The sequence below is a fragment of the Saccopteryx bilineata genome, chromosome 8, assembly GCF_036850765.1.
Source record: "Saccopteryx bilineata isolate mSacBil1 chromosome 8, mSacBil1_pri_phased_curated, whole genome shotgun sequence".
Taxonomy (NCBI): Eukaryota; Metazoa; Chordata; class Mammalia; order Chiroptera; family Emballonuridae; genus Saccopteryx; species Saccopteryx bilineata.
Window position 1 is genome coordinate 72,610,027 of NC_089497.1, and position 24,308 is coordinate 72,634,334.

The 24,308-nt window shown below is 39.6% G+C and overlaps 1 pseudogene; it reads left to right on the top strand.

Moving 5' to 3' along the window:
• The first annotated feature begins 392 nt into the window (after positions 1-392).
• LOC136311706 (peroxiredoxin-1 pseudogene) lies at positions 393-22,252 on the top strand (annotated as a pseudogene).
• The last annotated feature ends 2,056 nt before the right edge of the window (positions 22,253-24,308 follow it).

Consider the following 24,308-nt stretch of genomic DNA (forward strand, 5'->3'; position numbering starts at 1 on the left):
CTCACATACTCTGTGTACCAAGAGTCCTCAGACTGAATTCTCAGCCACCCATGCTATGCCTTGCTGTTCCTATCATAGGAGTCGCCACTACAGGGAAACCCTGATTTTGTCTGTCCACCAGTGGACTGAGACTTGCCCCATCCAATCAGAAATGCACCATTTGGATACCTCATTTACATAAAAGTGACCTCCCCTTTTGTCTCAGTGAACACAATTTACATCATTACCTGCATCTGTGTCTCCCTAGCTACTACTCCTTCTTGGTTAAATAAATAATTCTTATTCTTTATTACAGTCTAAAATTAATTTTGGTTTACAGTAAGGTGAAGGATGCATAAGGCATTCAAAAAGCAACAACACACAGTACAGTAGCATATTTTGTTAGCGGAAACATGTGGGCAGAGGCAAAAAGACAGAAAAGTCCAGGGGGAAGTTCAGTAAAACTGGAGGATGTGGTGCGTGTGAGTATGTCATGGGAAACCAGGTGGAAAAATGAGTTAGAATCCATACTTGTTCCAGAGCCTGAGCTCTACATTGATCAGGCGTCTACAATTCAATTTCCCTGCACAGTGGGACACTCCTGCTTATCAGCAGGGCTGGTAGCCTTTTCGAGACTACTGGAGGCAGCTATGAGGATTCTACAATACTTATCAGTGCCGAGCGAGACCAACTGCCACCGGAGGAAAGACACGACCAACACACAAGTTTGTTGCAGGAATCCCACAGGCAGTTTATTACTCACAAATCCTTTTGGCGTGCCTGGATACAGTACAGCTTAAGGGGGTCCTGTTGGTGTGCTCCTCTTGGCTGTTCTTGGTCAGAGCAGTGTGGTGATAGTCCATGTTCAACCTTGGAGTCTGGGCGACTGCTGCAGCAGGGGGCCCTGCAGCTTTAGTACCTTTTCTGGCCAAGCCTTCTAACAGGTGTCAATCTACAGGATTATCACCTCAAACTATCTTTTTGGGAGTTCCTCAAAGGGAGGCCTTTTTATGTTAATCTACTGAAATGTCACATCAAGCCACTTTTAAGGTGTTCTTAGGGAAGCTTCTTGTTTATGTTAACCCACAGAGTTATGACATCAAGCCACTTCTTAACTATGTATAACTTCACACACACACTCACTGGGTCCTGCGTAAAAGGCAGAGTCTGTTTATCATATCTGTACACACTATATTAATTCCTCTCCAGATAGCATAACTTTATTTAATTTCCTTAATTGTTTTAATATTATATCCTAATTATTTCTATATATCTTCCATATTTTTCTATATTTCTATATATTTAATTACTATAACCTTATATTACTGCAACAATACTGACTATAACAGTAACAAGAATGACACATGTGACAAATTCTGTCTTTCATAACATGTACATGCTTCCTTATCTATTGTCCAAGTCCCCATGAGAAAGAAAGCTCCATGGAGGGACCTCATTAGTCTCATTTACCATGATCCCAAAAAGCCTCAAAGTATTTGTTGAATGAGTAAGTGAATAGGTGAATGAATAAATGAAATGTAAAGCATTTCATGTGAGAATGGCACAAACTACGACTTTAATAAATGGTGGCTATTATTCATAATAGTTATTATCATATTTATCATTTATTGGGAAGAAATGGAAGAAAAATACCTGATAGGTTGGGGATGTTAGCTAATTATCTAAAGTTTAAAATATAGCTTTGCTCTGGCCTGACCTGTGGTGGCTCAGTGGATAGAGCGTTGATCTGGGAATGCTGAGGTCACCAGTTTGAAACCCTGAGCTTGCCTGGTCAAGGCACATATGAGAGTTGATGCTTTCTGCCCCTCCTCTTCTCTCTTTCTCTGTCTCTCTTCTCTCTCTAAAAAAACTGAATAACATTTAAAAAATAAAATATATCTTTGCCCTTCAAAGTTAATTAACCATACCAGAAACTTAAAATCTTTAGCAAGATATTCAAAGTCCTCCATTCTTTAATTCCAACCTAATTTTTAAAGAAGTACAAGCTTCATTATAGGTCACTCTGTCCTAATCCCTACTCCCATATAGCCACAGTTTCATTCTTCCCGGGTCAAGGCCGCAAACTCAAATGCCTTGAGTGGTGGAAGGGAGAGAGATAATTAACATAAACCATTAAACAAATAATAATAACAATATCCAGCATTTGGCTCATGCCCCCAAACTATGCTAAACTAATTACACCTAAACAACCTACAGGTAGGTATTATTCTTATTCCCATTTTCCAGGATGAGTAATTTACCCAAAGTCAAGTTCCCAGTAGGGGAGCTGGAGGCCAAGTGATGAACTCTTCTACATTTTTCTTGTTAGCACTGCTGAGCTTCAAGGAAAGGCATTGAGTTGGAAATTTGGGTTTTATTCTGAAGGCAATGATGAGTCAGTCTCTAGTTTGGAGGTAGGATCCTGACTATATTTGAGGATTGGCTCATAGTCACATTTCTCCAAAGCGCAGGCTGCATTTAGGGAAAAAAAGCAAGATGAAACTAGAAGTTAGTTGGAACCTGATACCAGGAAATTGTCATTTTCTTGGTAAGAAATGGAGAAACGGAAAGTTGAGCAAGGAAATGACATAACTGGTTAAGTAGTTACTAAACACCTATTCTGGAAAAACAATGTCCCAGGTACTTGGCAATATAACTTTTTAAAATTGATTTTGATAGTGAGGAAGGGAGAGAGAAATACCAATGTTATTTTACTCATATATGCATTCATTGGTTGATTCTTATATGTGCTTTGACTGGGGATCAAACCTGCCACCTTGGCATATGGGAACCACACTCTAACCAACTGAACTGAATAATTGTATATGTCACCCTAACAAGTAGTTCTCCCAACACGTCAAGGTTGATCCCCATCAGGGCACATACATGAAACAACCAAGGGTGCTGAGATAGGTGAAGCAGCGTACTGATGTTTCTCTCTCTCCCTCCCTTTCCTCTCTCAACTCAATAAAATCTTTAAAAATAATTGTATAAGTCTAAATGTGATTGATTAGACCTGCCTTCAGTGTGTTTATTATTTGGTGAGGGGGTAGAGCACACACACGAGACACAGTGAGGAGAATCTGACAAAAGCCAAGCCAATCCAACAGATCAAGTTCACACTAGCAGATGGGAAGGTGAAGAGCTTGGAGGCAGGAAGCTGAGGAGCAGGTGATTCAGTTCTCAACCCCTAGGCTCTTTGCCCTCAAGGCAGTAAGTGCAAAACCTTTATCACCTCTCACCAGAAATCTGCATTCCCATTCATATTAACTTCTTCCTGGAACCAGATATCTCTGTTTGGAAATATTCCTCTTAATCAATCTATCTATTTGCATTCAATTAACCCTTACTCCCTCAGGCTGACTTCCTCTGTTTGTGGCTTCCCCAAGATTCTGGCTGCTCTAATATAATTGTCATCTGAGAAGGATGAAGAAAGATAAAACTTTTGTTGCATTGCCTGAGTGTAAAACCTGAACAGCAAAAATGGTTTTGTTTTGTTTTTTTAATGTAAGAAATTACTCTTTAAGAAAAATATATGCTTAAGTAGTATTTTTTTCTACCTGATTACAAGTTACAAGGCAATAAACAAATATAAACAGAGTACTGTGGAGAATAAATCTTCCATAACCCCAGCCAGCAGAGATAACCACTTTGTTAGCAATGTGGTATGTATCACTTCTGACTAACTTTTAGACTGCTAGACTAGAGATAGAGAAGGAGGTAGATATGTGACATTAACTCACACATACAGAAACAAATAAGCAATACATGCTGTTTTGCACTTCTTTTATGACCAAGCAATGTAGCTTTTACTCATGTTTAATGCCGTATAGTATTCTGGTATATGCAAACCCTATTTTTCATATCAAATCTCACATCCATAAATAATTGGTTTCCCTCAATTATTTATTTATGCATTGACTTATTTATTTATTGCTGTTACAAAAATACTGTGTTTAACATCCTTGCACGCACATGTTTGTACAGCTGTGCTAATAAAGTTGTGGGATAATTTCTTTAAAGAACTCTTCAAGAATCCATCATTATTTGAACTGATATTGAAACCACTCTAAGTGGATGAAAAATGCCTCCTTCTCCTCTACCTCCTAACACCAGATACTGTATTAACACCCTGTTCACTAAGCAATCACTTTTAACTGAGACCAATCAACTCATTTTAGAGGAGAAAGGGCACTGTAGAGCCAGAAACCACGACCACCATCACAGCCATCGGGCCCATGCAGGTTCGCATTGGATTCGGACAGTAGGTAAAGAAACAACGGAACCAAAAACTGACAGACCATTATCTTTAATTCTAGCTTGCACCCGGCGGGCAAGTAAAAACACACACTGGGCTTCAAAACCCACTCACATTCAGTGCTCACAAAGCTACTGACTTATCCGAGTTTCCTAGAATCAAAGGTTTCTAGCTCACCAGACTCACTCACCTCTGTTCCTCATCTCCTTCCTTCTCCCTGCACAAACTCTGCACTAACTGGCCTCTCACTCAACACTCCACCATCTTGGCTGCTTCTCTAGGCCTCCTCCATGTGGCCTTTCTCTGCTCTCTGCTCTCTCCTCTCTAATGATAATCTCAGGAACCGAGAGCAAGCTCCTGTTCTGCCCCTATTTTATAGTGTAGAAATCCAAACCTTTAATCCAATATACAAAATAGGGAAGTCTCTAATACAAAGTCACTTATCAGAGACATGATGGGATTGTACCACCCCACATCAAAAAGGGTGGGAAAGGCTTAACCCCAAAACCAAGCCCCAGGCTACAAGGATTCTGCCTGCCCACAGCCCACAGAGACACACATTAATATCACCTGGGCAACGGCCTCCATGTGGGCAGCGCCGTCTTTAACAAAGTGAGCATAATACATTTTATCTGCCCAACAGGCACACAGTGGGCATTTCAGGAATATTCTTATTGCTGGGGTTCCAGGAGGCCAAAACTTTTATAAGAGCAACTGCGTATTCCCACAAAACAGAAAAATACATTATAACTTACCCCTTTTGTCCCCCAGGCAAAATAAAAACAGAAACAGCATTTTAATAGGTGCCATCTTGCAGCTGTATCACATACAGTACGTAGATTCCAATGGTGGTGCTGTTAGTCAGAACCCAGGCATCAGACTCAGAATGAACCAAAGAAGATGAGTGTTGGGCAGATAAAATATATTATGCTCACTTTGTTAAAGATGGCGCTGCCCACGTGGAAGTCCGTCGCCCAGGTGATAATATTAATTGCCTTTCTTGCTTGGGATGGGTGTGATTATATTAATGTGTGTTGGGGGACAGGCTGTAAGCAGGCAGGATCCTTATCTAAGCCTTTCCCACACTTTTTGATGTGGGGTGGTACACTCTCATGAGGAATCCCATTATGCCTCAGATAAGTGACTTTGTATCACAGACTTCCTGTTTGTATATTGGATTAAAGGTTTTGAATCTACACTATAAAGTGGTGCAGACCAGGAGCTTGCTCTCTCTCAGTTCCTGAGATTAGCATTAGAGGGGAGAGCAGAGAAAAGAGAGAAGAGAAAGGCCACGTGAGGAGGCCAGGAGAAGCAGCCAAGATGGTGGAGTGCTGAGTGAGAAGCGAGTTTGTGCAGAGTTTGTGCAGGGAGATGGAAGGAGATGGGTAACAGAGGTGAATAAGGTTAGTGAGCTAGAAACCTTTGATTCTAGGAAACTCAGGTAAGTCAGTAGCTTTGTGAGCACTGAATGAGTGGGTTTTGGAGCCCAGTGTGTGTATTTCTTGCCCACTGGGTGCAAGCTAGGATTAAAGATGATGGCCCACCAGTTCTTGGCTCCATTGTTTCATTACCGTCTGTCCAAATCCAATGCGAACCTGCATGTGAATGGCCACGATGCAGCTCCTGGCCATACAATGAGGTAGAGGCAGGAGACTAAAGAAGCAAAAGACCTTTATGGATGAAGAAACACTTTTTGATAGGAAATGATCATCCTAGTTTGCAAAGATTAATTTGGAAAGGCTCCAGTGTTCCGCTGGGAATTTTATAGTTCTCTAAGAGCTTATCGTGGGAGCCACTACATAGAATACATTGTTATCTGGCACAGTAAGTACTTTGTGGTTAGGTAAGGCAGTGCTAGAAACTCTCTGAAGGGTGGTTTTTCTCTGGGAAATCAAACTTGCTTCTAACACAAGAACTGGTGGCAGTGTGCCACCAACATTCCACAGTCACATGGACACTCTTGCACTTTGAGGCCCCAAACAGCAGAAAGGCAGGTGCAGTACATTGGTCAATCTAGTCAACAGGCCTGTGTTCAGGTGATGGCTCAGACACTGGTGGTTGAGGAACCCTGAATAAACCACTTCACATAGCTGAACTCTGTCCTCCGTCTTGTCAAGTGAAGGAATCCACAGCATGCTTTCCAAGGTATTTTTCAGCTCTGAAAACTGTCCGACTCTGAGTAAACTTGAAAGATACTAATTTTCAATGTTGGTGTGTATTGGATTAATCTGGAGAGCTAACAGAGAGCACAGAGAATAAGACCTGGCCCTGGCATGTTTATCAAGTTCTTTGGGGATTTCTGATACTCACAAAAGTTTGAGAACCATTGAATTAGGGAAAATGAGAGAGCAGAGATTTTTTAAAACATATAGCTTTTGTGAGAATTAGTAGGATGGTACAGTAAAAGGTTAAGTGTTCTTAAAACATCACTTTTTTTTTTTAATCATAAGGTTTTATTTATCCAACAACTTTACTTCTGGAAAGGATAAATTCTTAATATGGTCATGTCTTTGCCCACTGGTCAAAAATATCTCCTGCACTGAGAAAACCCACCCCAGTTGGCATTTTGACCACCTGGCCCTTAACAGTACTATTATCTCCTATTCTCAGATGTGTTCCAGTATCTCCACTGCTAAGACCACCAACACCAACTCTTCCACCACGCATCTCACTTTAGTTATTTTTTATTTGGGGTGGGGGGATTATGTATTTACCAGTTATCTCACTTTAAAGCTTTCAAATTACCTGCAGATTCATTTTATTTGATTTTATACTTATCCAATGGAACATTAGGACAAGTATCACTATGTACATTTTAGGGTGCTAATTCCCAGGAAACCCAACTGCCCTCTTAGAAACACTGAACTATAAACCCACTGAGGAGAGAGGATGTCTTGTTCACTGTTGTGTCCTAATTGCCTTGAGTGGATATTCATTAATAGAGTAGATTCTCATAAGGATTAAAAATGGATTTCTAATTTTTGCTCCTCATTTACTAAAGATGTTATATTTTGACCTAAGTAAGGACTATCTCTTACTCATCTCCACCAGAACTTAAACTTCAAGAAGGCAGAGATTTTTGTTTGGTTTGGTGATTGATGTATTCTAAATACCTAAAACACAGTCTGGCACACATTAGATACTTAATAATCTTTTAAAGTTTATTTATTGATTTTAGAGAGAGAGGAAGAGCAAGGGGGAGAGAAACAGAAACATTGATTTGTTCCTGTATGTGTCCTGACCAAGGATTGAACTCACAACCTTTGCATATAGAGACAATGCGCTAATCAACCAAGCTATCCCACCAAGACTGATACTCAGTAATTTTTAAAAGTGAACAAATACATTTTTATACTAACCTAGTGCCTGGACCAGAAATATGCTTACTAAGTGTGTGATGAATTAAATACTAAAAGGAAAAGAATGGAGGGGGGAAGAACCTTAAACATTAAAGACAATAAAATCAAATTATCTCTCTATAATAGAATAATTGTTAAACATCCACTAGCTATAGACTACTAAACTATCAATGAAATGACTATGTGCTATTTGTTTCTTTAGCATTACAGATATTTCTTTGATAAGAAATACATGTTTAAATTATATGCATACTTTCTCACTAGATAAGTGGAAAAGCAACATTGCAATATAATTACATCTAAGTAAAATAAAACACAAATGTTAAAAAGACTAGGAAGCTTGATTATGTCAGAATAAATGAGTTAATGGCCAATTTTATGGGGGTTTTTAATCCATATTTTCTATACTACAATGCATTGTTTTTGAAATAAGAAGAAAAAATAAATGAAAGAAAATACATTAAATTTTAACAATGGTTTAATGTGGTGGTATGGATATGAGTTATTTTTTAAATTATTTCCTCTATCTTCAAATGTTTTTTAATTATCTGTATTATTTATCCAATTAAAACAAAATTATTTTCAGAAACTTACAAGAATCTAATTTGTTGTGCAGTCTGAGATACGCTCTATAAAATCAAATATTTGCCAGTAACTTGAAGCACACACCAAATGTCAAAATTTGTAAAAGGAAACTTTTATAGGTTATCAGTAAAAACCATAGTTGTGATTTCCCAGATAATCCCAGGAATTTTTAGCTATGGGCACCAAAATATGCCCTAGAGTGCTGGGGGTGGGGGTAAGGAGAGAGGGCAGGGGCCCAGTGAGGAAGCCACTGTGAAATCCTCAATATTCCCATAGAACTTCTGTGGCAGGAATGATTGATGGATGATATATAATTAATTTTACTTGACAAGCATAAAGGAAAATTTTCCCTGAGCCACTGTAACCTGAGCTAATGAAACCCTATTTAACTAAGGGTGTGTATTTAGACTGGATCTTACCTTAGTGACTTAGCCATTAGTCGGAATTTATTGTTTACTTTTAGGATTCTTATCAGTACTTAGACTGTTTGCATGTGATTTTCTCCTGACTGCTCAAAATGCTCCATGTTATATGATTTGGGAATAAATGAAAATATTGCAAGATCACAAAAAGCTAATCTCAACTATCTGATCTGCTTACAACTTTATGACTTTTCTCTTTCAGGATACATTATGGCTTGATCTGGAAAGATCCCGAGGACAAACCAGACACCTGTTTCGGGTCTCGTAAAATATCAGATCTTTCTATTTCCTTTAAGGTTTTTGGAGATTCCAGCCATGTCTTCACACCTGAGCATCCTGCTTTGATTAGCTCCCCAATCCCACTGGGGCAACTTCTTGACAAATCATCCCCAAGAATCTGCAGCCCTTTATAGACTCTTCCGGGGGGGGGGGGGCTCTAAGAATTCCTAAGAAACTGTTGTGGGTCTGCACCTGGCTAACCCTGTACATGGAGCCATAACTGGATTCTGGTTGCACACTGCCCTGTCCAGATGACCTTGGAAGAGTCACCCAACTTTTAGGAACCTTTATTTCATCATTTGTACAAGGACAGAATTGAAGTAGATGACCTCCAATGTCTGTTTCACTTCTAAAATTCTTACTCAAGAAATTCTTTATGGTCAGAGGCAGGAGGGCCCAGAGTGAGCTGATGGGCCCTTCCTTCACAGTAAGAGAAATGGGAACTTACTCAGGGTCTGAGCGTCAGGAAATGCTAGCGATTCCCACCCGGCTCTACTCTCAGAAGACTAAGTGAGAGTATAGGTTCAACACTCACTGAACGCTGCTTGAAATAAAAGGCCCGGATGCATCAGGTGAGTGGGCATTTGTCTTTCTCCTGGATGGTCGGTGCTGTGTTTTTATTTCCATGGCAAAGAAACAAGCTTATAGGTGTGTCATGCAGAAGTGTTCGTGAATAATAGGGGGCAGTGACAGCTGAACACCGAAAAGATTGGTTCTGTGGGCCCTCAGATTTTCGCAGCCTTGAGAATCCTTCAAACAGAGACTTACTCTAGGGCTGCTGTACTGTCACCCAGTGCCTGGGGCAGGCTATAAGCCTTAGCACTGCCTTCATGCACTCCTACACAGATGTCCCTGTCCTCAGCCAGGTATGCTCACAGGGGTGGCACAGATCTGTGGTCGGGAAGGAGGGAGCTTTCTGGGAGCAGATTTCTCCCCCCTCTCTGCCCAGGAGCCCACCTGCTTTGATGTCCAGGCTGAAGAAGGGTTTTGATGTCTACTGAGCCATCACCTCTACATATCCTACCTTAGTGGGAATCTGCGTTCTTCAATCTGTGTTCCTTGGGAGCCTTGGCTGCCTGCCTTCCTGCATCCTGACAGCACTTCAGCGACCTCGGCACTCAGAGGGAAGCAGTGGAGTCAAGCCCTCATTCCTCTTTCTGATTTCTCCCCGCATCTAGTCTCACCTCCACATCAATAACAGGTCAGTCTTCCCAAAGCATCATTCCACGTCCCTTACCAGCTTAAAAATCCATTGTCATCTTATTTCTTAAGAAATTAAATCCAAATTCCTTAGCCAGAACTTCAGTGCTATTTGTTACCAACCTCATCTCCAAGTTCTAACATATGCTAAGTACCCAACTCAAAGAGAGAATCCTCCCAAAGCAGCACAGCACAGACTCAGAATCACCTATCTGCACATTTTGCCCACTACACACACACACACACACACACACACACACACACACACACACACACACACACACACATACCACTTTTGCAGAACTCCTCATCCTGCAAATTCTAGCTCAGATCACTCTCCTCTTGTATAGCCTAGCATCTCTCAGCTTAAGAACAAGGATATTTTCTTATGTAATCACAGTGTTCACACCTGTTTGGGGACATCAGCACTTTCTAACTAAAATTAGAGGATGCATTTAAAAAACAAAGAATCACTAACAATTATATCAGTTTTATTTTTGTATATCTGTGGTATAATATATGCTACATAGCAAGTTCTCAATAAATGTTCTATGAACCAACAGTAGAGGTCAACCAGATACTGCAGACTAATTATTCTATACCTCTGGGTTGCTAAGGTGAAAAGCAAATCTGAGTATTGGAAACTGGAATCCACATGCTGACAATAACATATTTCTTCCTCTTAAGGGACAAATTTCTTTCCAGTGAAAGATAAACTACTCTGCATAAATTAAGATGCTATATCTGGGCCGGGGCCATTTTTTAGTGTCACAGATTCTTATGAGAAACTAAGAAAACTATGAACCATCTCCCTGTAAAAATGTTCATGTATATATCCAGACAAATATTTATGTATATTTTTAAACTTCTTCTTTGGTAATAATTTCAAACTTCCAAAAGTTGAAAACATAAATAGCATAAGAAACATCCACATATCCTTTACCCAAACTCACCTATTAACATCATTTGCCTTTTTATTTTAATTTATTTATTGAGTTTTAGAGAGAGAGGAAAGGAGAACGAGAGAGAACATTGATTCTCTGTTCCACCTGCCTTGCACTCACTGGTTTGGTTTGTGCCCCCAGGGATGGGACCTGGAACCTTGGTGTACTGGGATGATGCTCCAACCAACTGAGCTAACCAGCCAGGGCCACCATCTGTTTTATCATTTGATCCCTTTAGCTTAATCATTCTCATTCTGTCCTAGTGTGTGTTTCTTAATTATGTATATAATTATTTTCTGTAACAGTTTTTTGGTATTTTTCTGAAGTAAGAGGCAGGGAGACAGAGAGACAGACTCCTGCACACACCTGATTGGGATCCACCCACCTCCACCAGAGGGTGATGCTCTGTCCATCTGGGCTGTTGCTCTGTTGCAATTGGAGCCATTCTAGCACCTGAGGCAGAGGCCATGGAGCCATCCTCAGTTGCCTGGCCAACTTTGCTCCAATGGAGCCTTGACTGTGAGAGGGGAAGAGAGAGACAGAGAAAAAGGAGAGGGGGGAAGGGTGGAGAAGCAGTTGGGCGCTTCTCCTGTGTACCTTGGCCGGGAATTGAACCCGGGACTTCCACATGCTAGGCGGACACTATACCGCTGAGCCAACCAGCCAGGGCCTTCCTGAACAATTTGAGGGTTAGTTACATAATCAAAACCGTTTACCTCTAAATACTTCAGTGTCTGCTCCTAAAAATAAGGATACTTCCTTATGTAATCACAGTATAATTATCAACATCATAAATTTGTGTATTTTTATCTAATCCACCATTTCAATTCCAATTTTGACAATTGTTCTAATCTTATCTTGTACAGCATTTTTTCTCTCCAGTACCCTATCCAGTCTAGAGTCAGGTGTTATATTTAGTGTCATGTCTCTTAACCTCTTTAGTCTGGAATATGTCTACAAACTTCCTTTGTCTTATTTTGATATTGACATTTTTAAAAGATAAAGGTTACCTCATCTTATTATTATTATTATTATTAAATAGAATGCTCATTTCGTGTTTGTCTCAGGTTTCTTTGTGATTAGATTAAGGATTTGCATTTTGTGCTGGCAGACTATGTAGGGCAGGGGACCTCAAACTTTTTACACAGGGGGCCAGTTCTCTGTCCCTCAGACCGTTGGAGGGCCGGAGTATAAAAAAAACTATGAACAAATCCCTATGCACACTGCACATATCTTATTTTTAAGTAAAAAAACAAAACGGGAATACAATATTTAAAATAAAGAACAAGTAAATTTAAATCAAGAAACTGACCAGTATTTCAATGGGAACTATGCTCCTCTCACTGACCACCAATGAAATAGGTGCCCCTTCCAGAAGTGCGGTGGGGGCCGGATAAATGGCCTCAGGGAGCCACATGTGGCCTGCGGGCTGTAGTTTGGGGACCCCTGATGTAAGGGATGCTGTGTCCTTCACGGGGTACGTCCTTCCTCATAGGTGAAGTCTGTTTTGGTCACCTGGTAGGGGTGCTTGTCCAATATCTCAACTGTAGGCTGATGAATTTTATTCTCCCTGGCAACCATACCAGTCCATAAGGAGACACTTGAATACCACATAGAGATCCCGCTCCCCATCATACTTACTTTAGTACAATTTAAAGTCATTCACATATCTCTAAATGCCATCAGTGAAGTCTGAATTAGGGACACTAGTTATGTGTTCGCCCTTTCCCTCTAGGAGGGGTGGAAAGTTTTCGTTAGGTCAAGCACACTCATTTTCCCAGCATTTTACAGACGTGGAATCAGAACTCCACCTCTCGCCAGCTCTGCAACTTTTCTCCTAGGTTGCTATGAGAATTAAATAAGGTCACTAGTAGAAAGTCCCCGGCATATGGCCTGCATTTGACCACTGTTAGTCCCCTTTTCCTCCTTATAAATCATTTAATAAGGACTCTGGGCCTATGGACCCAAAAGAAAGTAATGCCTGTGGGGGAACTCAACCACGGATCAGGATTCCTGGGACCTTGCACAAATTTCTCAACCTCTCTGTGCATCAGGTTCTCCATCTGTAAACAGGACTACCACACCACCCGACTTGTAGCGCTGTAAGGGTTAAATGAATTAATACATGTAAAGTGCTTAGAACACAGAGTAGGCACTGCATACATGTTAGCACTTACAGACAGAATATAAACTCAATCAGGGCAAAGACTTTGCTCTCCAATATATTGTATCCCCACCACCTGGAAGAGTGTTCTGCACAGAGCAAGCAATGATATTCCAAAAAATTACTCAGAAATGCCAAGAAATGCTAAGAAATCACAAATTTTACAGCTGATGTACAATTTCCTGTTTGGCTTGACCTTGCCTGCAGCTGAGAGGTTCTCTCAGCCTCTGATTAGGACCAAACTCTGAGGAATCCTTTGCTCTCTCACTCAATCCCAGCAGGCAATTCCTCAACTGGAGGCTTTGTTCTCTTATCACAGGACAGGAAAGCAAAGGCCAGAAGCTGGTGCATCCAACCAGGGCCAGCTGAATAGTCCGGTTGGTGGAAAAGCTCCAATCACCCCCCTCCTTCTCCCACAAGTCCTCACCTCCAGCCGGTAGGGTGACCACACTGTGGTCCTGCCTAACGTGCCCCTTTTAGAACAGTTTGACCTCTGGTTTAACTACCTTGACTGCAGAATAAGAACTCTCAAGCAGTAGGTTGCTTCAGGAGGTTGTGAGTTAGCAAATGCATATTGAAAGCAAGCATTGTCTCCAGGCTGAATAGTCTGTCTCCTTTTAGATGAGCCGGGTCCTCAGCAGGCTTGAAGATAGAGACCAGGAATTCCGAAAATGCAGTTTCCTGTCCCTCTGCTGAATTGCTGAATATGCAGATTCCAGGGCCTCACATCAGAGTAGCTTAATCAGCATAGGGGGGATTGAAAGGGATAAAAGGGTGGGTTGGAAATGGGGGTGGAAAGGTGAAGGGGTGGAGTGGTGAGAATGGTTCCACTGCCTTAGAAATCCTCTGTGCTCTGCCAGTTCCTCCTCCCTCCCCCCATCTTGGTAATCACTGATCTTTTTACTGTTTCCATAATTGTGCCTTTTCCAGAATGCCATATACTATACTTGGAATCATGCAGTATGCTGGCTTTTTATTTATTTATTTGTTTTTACTTTAATGGAAACATGCAGTCAAGATTCCTCCATTTCTTTTTGTGGCTTTTGATAGCTTGTTTCTTTTTAGTACTAATAATCCAATAATCCATCATGTGGATGTCAAACAATTTCTTTACCCATTTACCTGCTTAAGAACATCTTGGTTGCTTCCAGGTTTTGGCATTGGTAAATAAAGCTACTCTAAACATCCATGTGTAGGTTTTGTGTGGACATAAGTTTTCAATTCACTTGGGTGAATACAAAGGAGCATACTTGCTAAATCATATGGTAAGAGCATGTCTAGTTTGTAAAAAATCGCCAAACTGTCTTCCAAAGTAGTCGTACCATTTTGCATCCCTATTAGCAGTGAGTAAGTGTTCCTGTTGCTCCACATCCTTGCCAGAATTTAGTGTTGTTACTCTTGTAAATTTTGGCCATTCTCATATGTATACAGAGATATCTTGTTTTAATTTGCAACTTCCTAATACAGTGGTCCTCAAACTTTTGGAAGTCTGGGCACTTTTAAAATCCTACAAATAATTGTGGGCATACGATATAAATTTCTGAGAAATATGTTATTATAATTAAGTCAAATATTAAAGAAAAAATATATAAAGTCCAAGCGTACTTTTCTGGTAATTAAATGAAATAAATCTGACAAAATTAAATTTATTCTGACATTAAAAAACATTTTTAGGTTATATTTTTTGAGTTATGCTTTATAGAATTCATAAAAAAGAGGGATTAAAAATTTAAAAACCCACAAAAAGTTATTTTTTTATACAGAGATAGATACATTCTTAGTAAGATTTAGTAAATTCAGCAGGTCCTGGTGCAAATGTGTTAAGTTTTTTCATTCTTGTGTTTATGAGAAACATGAGCCTGATGTGTCTTAGCAATTTCTTCAATGCTTGGGCATATATTTGAAAGGTAAACTCTCATTTCCTCATCAATACATTGAAGAATTCCTCTCTTTTTACTCTTAATTGTGTTGAGTGCAGAAAACCCCCATCATACATAGCATCTTAACTTTATACCAAACAAAGGATAGAAGAAACTTGCCTCCAGTTTTTCTGGGGAACTTGGGGGGTAGTGCAAACAATCCAGCACCACAACTTAACAGCCTATTGCAACCTAATCAGGCAAATGAGGTGGGGGTTTGGGCAGACTGTCAGCTTACAGCCAATTCCCCACACCTCTGTCCCCCAAAAATCTAAACTCCAAAAATCCTGTTGGTTTTTTGTCCCCAACAGACACATATTTCTCTGGAATACCATAGGGCACACCTGGAAATCTTCTAGGGCACACCAGTGTGCCCTGGCACACACTTTGAGAATCACTGCCCTAATGACATATGGTGATAAACATTTTTTTATATGCTTACTCACCATTTGTTTATTTTCTTTTGTGAGATGTCTATCTAGAATTTTTTTTTAATTTTTATTTTATTTATTCATTTTAGAGAAGAGAGAGGGAGAGGGAGAGAGAGAGAGAGAGAGAGGAGAGAGAGAGACAAGGGGGAGGTGCTGGAAGCATCAACTCTCATATGTGCCTTGACCAAGCAAGCCCAGGGTTTCGAACCGGTGACCTCAGCATTTCCAGGCTGACACTTTATCCACTGCGCCACCACAGGTCAGGCTATCTAGGATTTTTGCCATTTTTTAATTGGGTTGTTCATTTTTTATTGCTAAGTTTTAATAGTTCTTGTATAGCTTTGGCTAGTAACACTATGAATAATGCATCATCCAGGAGCACTAAGGTAAGGGCACTGGTTCCACCCCAGATTCACTGCTTTGATCCCGAGAGTGCCGGCTGGACCCCAAGGTCACCTGCTTGAGCCCCCATTAGGGCACATATGAGAAGCAGTCAGTGGGTGCACAACTACATGGAACAATGAGTTGATGCTTCTCTCTGTCTTACTCTCTCTTTCCTCTCCCATCCTCTCTTTCTATCTCTCTCAAAAAATAAGAGTTCTTGTATATTTTGGATTACAGTCCTTTTGCAAATATTGTCTCTCAGTCTGTAGCATGTCTTCTCATTCTCTTGAGGAATCTGCCTTTTTAACCATCTCACTCACACATGCAATAGGTTGAAGGGTCATGGCACATGAGGGGTGAAGAAATCTTTTCTTTGACTATCAAAGCACAGTGATGCACTTAAATTTTGCTTATAAACACAATTCTATAAATAACAAAAATGATAACTATATAATGAATGTAATGAAAATATACATTTGTGAACATCATAAAAATATCTTTAATAGTTCTTGTCTAATTTTATGAGAATACATAGAGCATTAAAAAAGCCTCAGGAGATCTGGGTTCTAAAGGGACTTCTGCTACTGTTTAGCTAAGTGATCTTAAACAGATCTCTGCCCATTTCTAGACCACAGTTTTCTCTGGTATAAAAAGAAGAGGATGATTAAATGAGCTTTAAAGTTCTCTCTGGTCCTGTGGTTCCATCTTTTCCATCAAAGCCAAGGTAAGGAGCATATTCCTATTAATGAAACCTCTGAGTAAACATGGGTGGGTACATATTAATAAAAATGCCTTTGATTTGGCATCCTCTAGACTTTGGGTAACAATTGTCAGAGTCAAGACCTAATGCAGATTTTTCTAATGCATAGCTTAAACAGGTTAGTGTTCCTGCCTAAGTGCTACTGTGGTCGGTAAAAAAACTCAGCTTGATAATGGCTAAATTTAAATGAGAAAGTATGTGTGTATATATACACAATTATATATAGGGCAGAACACAGGGAATTTCTAAAGTAACAGAGTTTGTGGATACAAAGAGAACAAAAATAAAAATCATCAGATAGCCAGATGGCTAAGCTTTCTATTTTTAAATGTATGAGTTCTGTGGGAATGTGTCAATGAGTAGAACTAAGAAATATGTGGTAACCTTGAGTGTTTCTGTGTTTTTTTTTAATAAAACAATATCATACAGGGTTTCAAATAGCAAAAACATGATATAATGAAATGAAAGAAGTAAATGTTTTTAAGTACCTCAAGCCCAGCCTTTCCTATTACACCATGATTCAAAGCACTAATCAACCGTTCTTCATGCTTGACACTGCGAGTTATTTACAATGACTGTAAGATTTCCAAGAAATACCTAAATCAGTGGATGAAGTTACCTTTCCCCCTCTCTCAAATTTCTACACCCAGCTTCTTTTCAAATGTCGTAATATAGTCATAACGTAGCCACAAAACGTGACAGAATAAACACATCCGTGGGTCATCAATGAGCCGAACTTTGTGAAACATCTAAGAAAATGTGTTTGGAAAAGGACTGCACAGTTTAGAAGAATTTCAGAGTAACTCACAAATCAGCTAACCCAGTCAAAAGATTACTCACTTAAGGATGATATAATTACTTTCAGTTTGCTTAAAGCCAGTCAAAAGTTGACACAGCGATTAAACAAAAATGGGTGAAAAAAATAGAGTTACATTATACCGACTAAATTCAGGCTGTTCCAAGGAGTAGGCCCAAGGCTTATTTGAGGAAAGATTATCTTGACAAATTGGATAAACATTTTCTGCATGACAGGACGCTGATGGAGAGTCTGTTCTGCAAGCACACCTGGTGGTGGTTTGCTTAGTGTTTGACCAAGGTGTTCAGCTCCCCCGAGTTCTCCCAGGGGCTTTGTTTACTGTTTGGCAGGTAGAGGCAGAGCCTGGGTAGGCCTTGGTAACGGTTGTTGGGCTCTGCAGATGTCTCACCCCACCCTAGCCCCACCCCCATCTCCCCATTTGGGCTAAAACAACTCTTGGCTAGACCAGTCCACAAAAGCCAACACCAGACTTTAACAAACAGTTCATGCTTAAGGAGGCCTGTAGTCTAATGTCCTTGAGGCAAATAAAAATGGCAAATGCAAATAAATGCACCAACACCCCTTCTGCCCTCTTTGGCTTTCCTCCATAGTCAGCTGGGATGGAGAGGTCAGGTCCCACACAGGGCATTGCTATGGTTGCAGATTTTCTGCCACACAAATCATCCTGTGCCAGGATGGAGAAAGTGTGAAGTCAGTGCTTTTCTACTCAAGGCAATGCTAATCTGGGCCCAAATGACTGGATTTGAGCAGATTGGTGGCCTTCTCTAAGGCTTTGTGAAGACCTTTGTGTTCTCGAGTTACTAAATATCTGTGAGCAGCCCCCCAAAAGTGTCTCAGCTGTGGCTTAGCATCCTTGAGAAGCAATCACTTTCTGAAGGCAGTTATTCACAATGGCTTCCTAGGGTCAGCCATTCAGCACTGTCTAGTGCTGCTTTATCATTTGGGAACACACTGATTTGGGAGCAGCACCCAGAGATGTCATTAGACAGTGCAGGAGCCCCCACTGCATCTGGGCCCCCCAAAGTGAAATGAACAAACAGCGCCACTGTTAGAATAAATTTACATTTTACCAGGTCAATTGGTTCAACCAAAATTGCCTTGTGTCAATTTAAGTCAACTTGTAACTCATCTAGTGGTTCCAAGCATAAAGGCCTCATATGACTACGTAGGATATGCTGCTTAGAAATGACATTGGAGATAACAGTGATTTTAATTTGTTAAGTCTGTAAATGCTTGGGAAGTCATTCCCAGGTGCCATGCTGTGAAGCACCATGGAGCTCCACCATTAGAGTCCACCTAGCAATCCTCAAGTTAAAATTTTAGCGTTATGACCTGACCAGGTGGTGGCACAGTAGATAGAGCATCGGACTGAGATGCGGAAGACCCAGATTCGATACCCAAAGGTCACCAGCTTGAGCGCGGGTTCTTGTGGTTTGAGCAAAGCTCACCAGCTTGGACCCAAGGTTGCTGGCTCGAGCAAGGGGTTACTTGGTCTACTGTAGCCCCACAGTCAAGGTACATATGAGAAAGCAATCAATGAACAACTAAGGTGTTGCAACAAGAAACTAATGATTGATACTTCTCGTCTCTCTCTGTTCCTGTCTGTCTGTCCCTAAGTGTCTCTCTCTCTCTGATTCTCTCTCCATCTCTGTAAAACAAACAAACAACAACAAAAAACCACTTTAGTGCTAGGGATTACAAATGCATATTCCCCTTTCCAACGTGAATGCTCCTCATTCCTTTCCCCACCCCACTGCATCATGCCTCTGCCCATCCTCTTGACTATTTTTTTTTTTAGCAAGTAAATAAACCAAATAAAATCAAGTCAAAATGTGGGGAATAGCCAGAATAATAAAATTCCTTGATTCAAAGTCATCCAACGTTTCATGTGTTCGCTACATTCCCATACATACCCTGTGCAATCCTCATCCAGGGGAGATGTTATTTACCTTTACCTTAGAGATATGGGGTCTCAGGTTCAGAACACATTACATGGCAAGTCCATGTTCACGTGGCTAGAATGTCCAGAAGCCAGGAGTAAATTTCAGTGACTTCCTGTCTGACCCCATACTGCTGGTCATTTTACATGACTCCAACTCTTGGGCCTTTTAAAATTTAATTGAGTCAAAGCTGATCAGTTTTCTTGCTAGTGGTTAAGGCATAAGAAAAAAATAAATGCAATGATATATGTTGATTATATCTTACATACTAAGCCTATTTGAAATAAATTTTAAAATGTATTTTCTGATAGGGTTGTCTTTTTTTTTCTAATGGGAGGTGTTTTGGGTATGATTCGGTATGAGTTGAAATCCTTGTTCGAACTCTGTGACCAAAAATTAATTACTTACCCTCCCATGTCCACAGTCTCTGATTCTGTAAAATGGAAATAAAAATACTTACCTCCCAGGGTTGTTAAGCTTTATTATGGTATTACCTTTTCTGCTATTTCTCCTTGGATGTTATCTGTCTCTCTTGGCACACGAATAGCTTCTTTTAAGCTCATTGTCATTGTCATCATCTGTGTGTCCTCCATTCATTTAATCAAAGTATGTATAGTATAGTATACACTACCTGTTGAATAAATAAATGATTCATATGATAGTACTGGTCATATGGTGGAAACTCAATAAATGTTCATTTATTTCTCTTTTCTCCCTTTTTATTAAGAACTAATAATCTGTCTATAATAGAACACAGAAAATTGCTCAAATAATTAACTTTAGACATGGAGACAAGAACAGAGGAGGTACACCCTTGTGCTCCTTTCTCATGCACAAAAGGTTCTCTCCAGATGACCCACGGTGGTACGGCAGGTATGGGCACCATTGCCTCTGCAACATGCTCACCACAAGACCAGGTCATAATATAAGACTCAATGTCCAAATGTTCAGGGAATTAAAAGAGCACAATCAATTATCTTGCGTACGTTTTAGAAACTATGAAGAAGCAGTTGAAGAATTGTGCTTGCCACTCCCTAGGCATTGCTTTCCTGTATATTCAACTACTTACAGTTTTTCCATTCACCCTGTTAAAGTAGCAAAACTCTGTCTGCATAGGCACATAAAAAGCCAAAGGAACAAAAATTTTTAAAAGATTTTATTTATTGATTTATGGGGGGAGGGGCAAGAAGTATTAACTCATAGATGCTTCACTTTAGTTGTTCATTGCTTACTTCTTGCATGTGCCTTGACAGGGCCAGCCCAGGATTTTGAACTGGCGACCTCAGCATCCCAGGTCAACACTCCATCTACTGCGCTGCCACAGTTCAGGCAGGAAAATGGTTTAACATGAAGGAAAGCAAGTATCTGTTTACATTTTATACATGAGTAATATTGGGAATCACATTCTTTGTTGAGATCAGTCTGGGTCTCAGAGCAGGTCTGATTTCAGAGAATACTAAAGCATTTGCTTGTGGTCTTTAGTTGTTCAGATAGAAGGTGTCAAGAATGGGCAGATGAATTAGGAAAATAGTATAATCTTGAGGGAACAAAATGCCAAAGGACATGGTTATACTAGGTAGTTGTCATGATCCCTCGGGCCAGGAACTTTAGTTATTATTTTTCATAGCCATCTGTTTCATCAACCAAAGGCTAGAGGGTTGTGAAGTTTGTCTTTTTAAGGGATTTCCAGCTTTGGTGTCATAATGTTTTTATGATAGGATTTTCCTGCAACCAAATTCTGCTGGAGAAAATCACATAAATGTGCTGACCAGTCATGACTACAAATCAAGAGAACTCTTTTATATGTCATCTATTTTCAAATATCTAACTTTTCCCTGAACTCTCTGCTTCCAGTTTTACTCTTAGCCGAAGAATTAGCCTCACCACTCATTTAGAGCTGTGCTGTCTAATATGGTAGCCACTAGCTAAATGTGACTATTTAGGTTTAAATTAATTAAAATTTCAGTTCCTCCATTGTACAAGCTACATTATAAGTGCTAAGTAACTGCATGTGTCCAGTGGCTACCATACCAGACAATGTAGTTATAGATGATGATTCCATCATCTCAGAAATCTCTATTAAATACCTCTTGTCTAGTGTAGAATTCCCTCATTTACTCAACCCTGACTTTTAGATCTGTCTGCAATATACCTATTTATCTTGGCATGCTTCCTGAATCTTCCTGACTGGTCTTAGTATTTCTGTCTCAGACCTGCTGATAGGAAATGCTAAAATCAGGTATCCTGCCCCCAGCTTCAAAGTTACAGCTGTTATGCCAGATGGTCAGTTTAAAGATGTCAGCCTGTCTGATCACAGAGGAAAAATGTGATGTTCTTTTTTTACCCTCACAGCTTTACCTTTGGTGTCGCATGGAGATCATTGCTTTCAGTGATAGGGCAGAAGAATTTAAGAAACTCAACTGCCAAGTGATTGGTGTTTCTGTGGATTCTCATTTCTGTCACCTGGCATGGATCAACAAACCTAAGAAACCAGGAGGACTGGGACCCATGAGCATTCCCTTGGTGTCAAGCCCCAAGTGCACCTTTGCTCAAGACTATGGAGTCTTAAAGTGTGATGAAGGCATATCATTCAGGGGCTTCTTTATCATCGATAATAAAGGTATCTTTTGCTAGATCACCATAAATGACCTTCTTGTTGGCTACTCTGTGGATGAGACTCCGAGACTAGTTCAGGCTTTCTAGTTCAATGACAAACATGAGGAAGTGCGTCTAGCTGGTTGGGAACCTGGCAGTGATACCATCAACCCTGATGTCCAAAAGAGCAAAGAATATTTCTCTAGGCAGAAGTAAGAAAAGAATATTTCTCTAGCAGAAGTGAGCACTGGGCCATTAAAAGGTCTGGCAGCAGTGTGCAGCTATGAGAACAAAACCTCTCTTTTAATATTGTCATGCTTAAAACACAAGATCTTAGACTTAACCCAGATGTGGTATGCGATAGACAGGACTTTCTTGCAAGTCTGAGGAGGCCAGCCTTTCTTTCTTTGGAGGAAATGGTTTGAACTTATGGGGCAGGCCAACTGAGATGAACAGTAGTGGGGCACACCTTTTATCTTTTGTAGTTGCTATTAAACTTGAACTGAGGGGGAAATATATATAAATATATATATACATACCTATCTATCTTCCCTTTGTGTCAATGGAAGAAGTGTCCTGATGCTAGAAGAGAAGCAACTCTTCTTGTCCTCTGAATCTCATTTTTTCTCACCAACTCAAGAAGCTTTTTGTATCACCTTTCTATATTATTATTTTCACCATTTATATTAAATTATTATCTTTGGAAAACATGAATATCTATCTCAAATCTTTTAAAAAATATTTTCCAGTCCTGGAAAGATAAAATAGACATACTTTCTTCTTTTATTTCTACTAAGTACAATAAAAACTCTGGATGTTGTGTATAAAAGAAACCTAAAAAGACTCTGAAAAGTGAAGAGAGAATTCCAGGAACTTGGAGACCCAAAGGAAAATACAAGGGTGAATTCCCTGGGGTTTTTTTTTCTTTATATATTTCAGACTTGGCGATATAGAAGCTGGCAACCCAGAAATGTCAATGGGTACAGACAAAACATCACCAGCAAAACCTTAGCCAAAGAACCAGGAAAAGGACAGCTTAGCAAAACAAAATCTTTTAGACAGTAATTATTCCACTCCAGCCACATACCATGGAAAAAAAACTATAGCCTCATCTCCACGCAGGTCAACAGAAGTCAAGTAGGGAGCCTAGAATTTCATCTTTGTGAGATTATAGAGAGGTCCCCCCAACACAACCACCAAGAAGAGACAGCAATCCTACACCAAACAACAGTGCTGCAAAACATGTGAAGCACAACTGATAGAACCGAAAAGTGAAATAGACAAATATGCAATTACAGTTGCAGACTTCAACACCCCCTCTCAACAACTGAAAGTCAGAGATGATACCGAAGACCTCAACAACACCATTAGCCGACTGTATCTAATCATCATTTGTAGAACACTGAACCCAACAACAGAATAAATATTTTTTATATCGTCATGGAACATATAATAAGATAGAATATATCCCAAGCTTTAAAAAAATCCATCCACATATTTTAAAGACTTGAAACCATACGAAGTATGTTTTTCAACCAAAATAAAATCAAACTACGTATCAATAACAGAACTATGACAAGAAAATCTCCAAACACTCAGAAAATATACAAGATACTTCTAACTAATCCATGAATCAAAGTGAAAGTCTCAGGGGAAATTTAAAATATACATTGAACTGAATAAAAATAAAAATATATTCAAAATTACCCTGATACCAAAACTAGACAAAATCAAACAAACAAAAAACCCTACAGACCATATACCTCGTAAATATAGACATAAAAAACTTCAACTATTAGCAAATAAAAATAAATATATAAAAAGTATTCTACACATGACCAATTATTTTAGCCCTGCAAGACTGGTTCAATATTTTAAAAAATCAATTAATGTAATTTACCGTATTAACAGCCTAAGAAAAAAAATATCATAAGATCATATCATTAGATGTAGAAACATAATTTGACAAAATTAACAACCATTCTTGAGTAAAACTTTTAGAAAAATAGAATTAAAGGGAAGCTTCCTCAACCTGATAAAAAAAAAATCTACGAAGAACCTACAGGAAACATCATACCTTAATACAGTAAACTTCAATGTTCTTTTTCTAAGACATTAAACAAATGAAAGATATACACTCTCACCAGATACACTAGAAACTTTAGCCAGTACAGAAAGTTAAAAAAAGTAAATAAAATGCTTAGAGACTGGGGGGAAAAAAGGTAAAGCCTCTATTATTTGAAAATAACATGGTTTCCTACATAGAAAATCC